At 37.1% G+C, this 6,435-nt stretch overlaps 1 long non-coding RNA gene across 4 annotated transcripts; it reads left to right on the forward strand.

The window, feature by feature from the left end:
• The first annotated feature begins 783 nt into the window (after positions 1–783).
• Positions 784–5,781, forward strand: LOC137188644 (uncharacterized). 4 transcript variants are annotated; one of them, XR_010929464.1, is made up of 4 exons: positions 784–1,706; positions 2,214–2,283; positions 2,464–2,879; positions 5,514–5,781. It is a non-coding gene; the product is annotated as an uncharacterized lncRNA (long non-coding RNA). The 4 variants fall into 4 exon arrangements; XR_010929463.1 differs by lacking the exon at positions 2,464–2,879; XR_010929465.1 differs by lacking the exon at positions 2,464–2,879 and having other exon boundaries at positions 784–1,015; positions 1,646–2,283.
• Positions 5,782–6,435: the final 654 nt, after the last annotated feature.

A 6,435-nucleotide genomic window follows, 5' to 3' on the forward strand; every position in this document is an offset into this window, starting at 1 on the left:
GCATTTGGACCAAATGGCCGTAAAGACCTGGACCAGTTTAGGTTGAGTGTTGGGGGTCCAGAGGTCGGGGGACGGGGCAGAGGGGGAGGCGGAGCTGGTGGGTCGACTCTGGAGCGGGAAAATGATGCAGGAAATTACCCCTAAATTTATGGGCCTATGACTGTATGTCGTGTTTTAAAATAAGACACACACATTAAATTAATTAATTAATTAATTAGGCCTATAGGCTGCATTACTAGATTATTAATAATTACTAACAATGACACATAATAAATCACAAAACGTTTAATATCATTTCATTATAAATCCTGGAACGTGCCACTGGAATAATAAAACTTAAAATGTTTCTTATTATTACAGTAAAAGTACATAAAAAGTTTTTTATTATTACAGACCTTTACAGTAATAATTGTTTTTCCTTTCTCTGTTTTTAAAAGATTAATTAATATTGATCAATTAATAATTCAATATTTGATATTAATTTCAAAACTGAATAACAAAATACATTAAAAAAATTAACAATTAAAATGTCATTAATTTAAAATGGTAAATTATTGATTATTTTCAAGATATAAAAAAACATTTATACTTTTTTATACTTATACCTTTAAGAAGATCGAATTTTAAATCTTTTCTATGTCAATTTTATGTTTCTTATATATCTATTTTATTATTATTATTATCATTATTGTTGTTATTATTAATCTATTTTCCCCTCAAATCTGTAACTGAGTGTTTTCATAATGACTTATGAACCTGGTTTATTATATATATATTTATCATAACTATTTAACAGCACTATAAATTATTTATTTCCAGTATTTCACGAGATTTAACTGTAATATTTCACAATGAATTACACGATGGTGACTTTACAGACTTTAACTGTGTTATTAATACTGTACTCTGAATGTTACTGTGACATCGATGCAGCGTCGACGTTACCGTGAAATTTGAATTTGAACTTTATCGCACAGCATTGTGGGATTGACAGCGTCAGTTTGGCTCAGATACGGTGAGTAATGAAATCAGGTTTGTTATCTAACTAAACAACAGTTTTTGACCTAATAATGTATATTATTTAACCCGTAACTTAACTAGCATTAACTGTTTGTCATATATGTGTTTTTTAAGCCAGAGGAAAGAATTAGCACACAGAGATACGGTAGCTAAGCTAACTGTTCCTCCAGTAAGTTGCTCACTTTTAAACAGGCTCATATCTAATGTTACCTGCAACGTTAACCTACCTGTATTATAGCTTGTAGCACCTTGGAATCATTAGCTAGCTGGTCAGAAAGCCTCGCTTTAAACGTTTTGACCATCATCCGTTAGCTAGCTTTTGTCATTGCTAACTGTATCATTGCTAACTGACTGTATATAAAGATGGCTCCCCAAGAGTGACACCAAAACATCTGGATCGCCTCCTGCTGGAGAGGACATGAACCAAACTAACATATCTGTGGTGAAGTAAAACTGTTAACCAGAGTTTTCTGGTAAAGATCACATGTGTTCAAGATGCTGTAAATGTAGATGCTGGTTCACTTTTAACGGGCTCAGTTTTATAGTTTTGCTTTAGGATCCTACTTTAAGATAAATGCTACGATACTGTATGTGCAGAAATTTATAGTTCAGTTTTATTTTGCAGGTTTGTGCCACCGATGTCAAATGTACTGTCATAGCAGGCCCCCCTCACTTTACTGTCCAATGTAATATTGATATTTAATATATATGTATGAACATCTGAGTGTATCTATCTGTCTGTTACGTTTTGGCAGTATCATAGTGTTAGGGTATTTAAAAATCCTGAAGGTGTGATTTTCAATACCATCAAAAATACAGACTCCTAGTAAACCTAAAGTTTACAAGGAGCACTTGAAGGCAACATGTAATCCCCTGTCCGACCAGGATGTGGGTCGGGCAGTGTGGATTGGCTCTCATAATGGGTCAGGTGGATGCAGGTATTAAAACCCCTTGCTTGAAGAGGCTGCTGTAAGATTCATTCATGATTGCAGTTATGTTACTAGTTAACTTTGTCACAGTAAAATAAATTCATATAACAGATAATCATGATGTCATTTTTCACTGGAAAGCTAGCACATGTGGGTATTTTGGGGTAAAACAGGAGGGGAGGGAATATTGTTACTTGACTTGGATGTTGCAGAATGATGTGCAGTTTAATATTCATCTGCTGAGTGTGATGTGGGAACCTGAAGCCTGCAGGTCACCGTGAGGACGGACTCTTCAGGGAAGGAGGAGACATCCTTCAGTTGAACCTTTGTAAAAGTAAGTGTTTAACCAACAAGCTAATATTGCATTGATGAAGGGAAGAGCCCTTGCTTTTATTAAATATATGTGGTTTTGTATTACTAATCAAACATTTCCTGGTTCTGGCTACAAGGTCGGTCATGGGCAGATATTGTGGTATCTCTGGCAGAAGACTGACTCGGTTATTACTTTTTACAGGCTGTCAACCGGCTTACATATGGGCCAGTTCTGGCAACGCCGGCCTCCGGTGTTGGGCCAGTTTGTGTGGGCCAGCTCTGGCAGTTTTGTTGTGGTGATTGTGGCCCAATGCTGGCAGTGTCAGTGAGGTTTTGGCACCCAGACTCAGGCCAGTATAGGCTACGTCTGCCATTTTTGTTGGAGGGGGGGTTGCGGCCCTATGCTGGCAATGCTGGTTCAGTGTCGGCAGCCGGCCCAGTGAACTCGGGCCGATTCTGGGGCAGCATTCAAACCGGGTTTGGCATGAGTCTGGCAGCCGTACTCCGGCCGAGTTATTTCTTCTGGCCTGCAGGATTTGGGCCATTATGGGAACAACGGACCATCCTGGCTACCTGGACAGCTTCAGTTTATTTAAAGAGTCTCTGCTCACTTTACAGGTAATAATGTGAACAACATTGAGATCATATTGATGTTTGTTAAAGAGGAACAGTTTGATTTCCCAGCCAGTGAAATTAGGAGAGAAAAGATGTTTTTTTGACTGGATTTGAAAGTTTTAACAGAGCTTCACTCCCGACTGCACAGTGGTAGTTTGTTTGTTTATTTATTTATTTATTTTATGTCAATGTGCATTGTTTTTACATCCACAAGCAAATGAATTTATAAGCAATGTGAAAAATATAATATAATCTTTTCATTTAGATTGACTCATAATCTGTTTCTTTTTATTTTTTAAGGGACAACCATGAAAAAAGAGACATAACATAACTATATAAAATAAATACAAATGTTTGTAGCAGTTTGGCTTCACACAGTTGTTTACATGTTACAGTGAAATATTTGGACATTAAAGAGGAAACAAAAAGGAATAACATTTTAAAAAATCATTATTTTAACAAAATCAGGTCTCAGAGGTTTGACATATTTTTGTTGTATGAAGACATCGATCTGAGATGAAATGAAAAATGTAATTTTAACCCTTTAACATCACATCCTGCTCATATTATGCACCTATTCAACAACACATACTTATATCACAATCCAATCATGTTTTCTTCCTGTAAAACAAAAAATGACGCAAACATACACTGACATGAACAAACCAGTGTCAACCAATAATATCATGACATCCACAGAGCTCAGACTCGTCCCGCCGGTCCGTCCTGTTTCACTCAGAAACACGTCGACAGATTTTGATTTAAAGTGAGGAAGAGTTGAGACGTGATGGATTATTGATTACTGAGGCTGCAGATGTACTCGATATAACTGTATTACTACTCCTCCACATTCACACTGAACTACAGCTGGAGTTACACATTACATATAATACAGTATAATACGTGTGTTAATGTTACAGATTAAATTACTCAACAGTTTTTTTTAAATAACGGATCAGTTTTTATGATCCAATAAACAGAAATCATCTTTTACTGAAGTTAAATTCTGAATGCAGGACGTATAAAAGTATTTTATTTCTACTAATAATAATCTATAATTTACTTCTTCCACCACTTCCACACTTATCTAGAGATGAACTTTGATCTAATATCACATATCATTTTCATATTTTTAACAGTAATAACAGATTGATAATAATCACTATCACAGCAGCTGTTAGTGAAGACGATGAAGAGGATGAAGAGTGAAACGTGTAAATCCTGAAGGTTTCAGTATCAGTCAGGTTTGATATTTACCCGTCTGACTGTTAACGACACACACACACACACACACACACACACACACACACACACACACACGACGAGAGTAAAACACACACACACACACACACACACACACATGTAAAACAGCATCAACAGTGAAGGAAAGCTGCTGCAGTCAGTGGTGTGATTTTCTCACCAGAGCTGCTGACATGTTGGACCTTCAGGAAGCAGCAGGTAACTAGATGATGATGATGATGATGATGATGATGATGATGTCAGCACTGGAAAAAAATTACAAATCAAGTGACAGAAATGAGAGTTTAGTGAAATATAGTAAAGTTTGATCCATGTTCTGTCCTACGAATGTTCACTTTGTTTCAGTCTGAACACAGACATGAAACATGTTGATGTGATTCAGTGTGACTCACACTTACAGAAGATATTATAATATACAATAAACCTCCTTAAACACACTGAGAAACAGAGAAAAGAGGCTGCAGAAGCTGAGAATCATCACAGTTATCAGTGATAGTCGTCTGAACATCATATTAGACAGCAGACAGCTGATTCACACCACTGATACCAGAGAGTGAAACACACAACTCACAGCTAACTCACTACATACATACATAGATAGATACATAGATAGATGATAGATAGATAGATGATAGATACATAGATAGATAGATGATAGATAAATAGATAGATAAATGTTACAGTGGTCACTTCACATTTTACAAAATACAAAAATGAGGAGAAAGGCTAAATTATAAACAATAACTAACTCAAATATAAGAAATAAATAGAATAAATATAAACAGAACACAGAGTAAAGATGGAGTTGTGTAGAATGTTCTATTTGTTGAATTTACACTGTTCAATGATATTGATATGTTCTAATACACTACGGTTGTAAGGAAACAGAATCCCCCAAAGCATCATGGGAACTGTAGTACCAAACACTAAGAGCATGATTATCCCATAAATCAAAGACAGGAACAAAGAATAATAACAGGAGAGACAAAACCTGTTAATAAATAGATAAATAATAACAATAAATAATATTAATGATAAACAAGACAAACACAAATAAAATAGTAATTAAGATAATAATAAAATACATTTACAGTAATAATGGAAAGTGGAGTCATTAACTGGCACGCCGAGGCCTCCATATCATCACTTTATTTTACATGTTACATGTTTATCAGACGCTGAAACAGGATTAAATGATGTTCCTCCAGAGACGGCGGCAGATTTAAAGTTCACCTTCTCGCTAATAAAAAACGTTAACAGGATTATTACAAACAGCATCACTTCACTCACATTCTAATCTCATTACTGGATTTATCTGCATCTGTTAATTGGAAACACTTTCTTATTATTTCTGTTGGTGTTGTTTCCCACCTACAGCTGACGTGTCACCCTGAACCGGCAGCAGCAGAGGGGTTTCATCTCCGGAGGTTTCTGCTGCGAGCGTCTTGACCCTGCAGGATGAAGCTTTAAATTAACAGATGATTCAGTTTCCTCCTGCATGAAGCTTTCATCAGACTGGAAAACACATTTTTATTTCACACAAGACGTAAAAGAAGGAAAACAAGGGACATGAATATTGAGCATTAAAGATAATCAGCTTCCTGTTTGTTTGTCCTTCAAAATAAAGTCTCGTCTCATATTTGAACTGCTGTGTGCTGAGTTTCCTCTCAGATCTTTTACGTTTATAAATATAAAACTTTGCATATAAGTTCCTTCCTGAGGCGACTTCCTGTATTCTGACTGACTGTGTTACCTGCACTTAACACGACGCCTCTAGTGGTTTTATTTCCTGTTCTGATGTCGGATGTTGAACATGATCAAATTCCAGAAACTTGAGGTGAACGTATGTAGAAATGCTGCCTGCAAGACAAAAGTCAGGGCTTCAACCTGCTCTGAACGCTTCGTTTGCAAAGTTTTTAACTTTCCATTCATTTTGTAGCCGTTGCTAAGGCGGTTGCTAGGTGGTTGCTAGGTGGTTGCTAAGGTGGTTGCTAAGGTGTTTCCATGTGTTGTTCAGCTCCAACATGTACGGATGGATTTGAGAAGTTGACAGCCTCCGGAGCCGGAGGAAGCTTCCTGAAGCTGACCAATCAGAAGAGAGCGTGCTCATCAGGGACTGGTTGAGAAAGGTCTCCTGTATTCTCACCTGTCTGACCTGTGGAGCTCTGATTGGCTCGTCTGAGAGTTGTGGGCGTGTTCAGACAGTCTGATCAGGGTTCAGACCAGCTGCTCTGACATCACTTCCTGCTCCGGCTGAGTGCTGCCTCCGACACGTCGATGTTGCGTTCAGGCTCAGGAG

The sequence above is a fragment of the Thunnus thynnus genome, chromosome 9 (assembly GCF_963924715.1).
Source record: "Thunnus thynnus chromosome 9, fThuThy2.1, whole genome shotgun sequence".
In the NCBI taxonomy this organism is placed as follows: domain Eukaryota; kingdom Metazoa; phylum Chordata; class Actinopteri; order Scombriformes; family Scombridae; genus Thunnus; species Thunnus thynnus.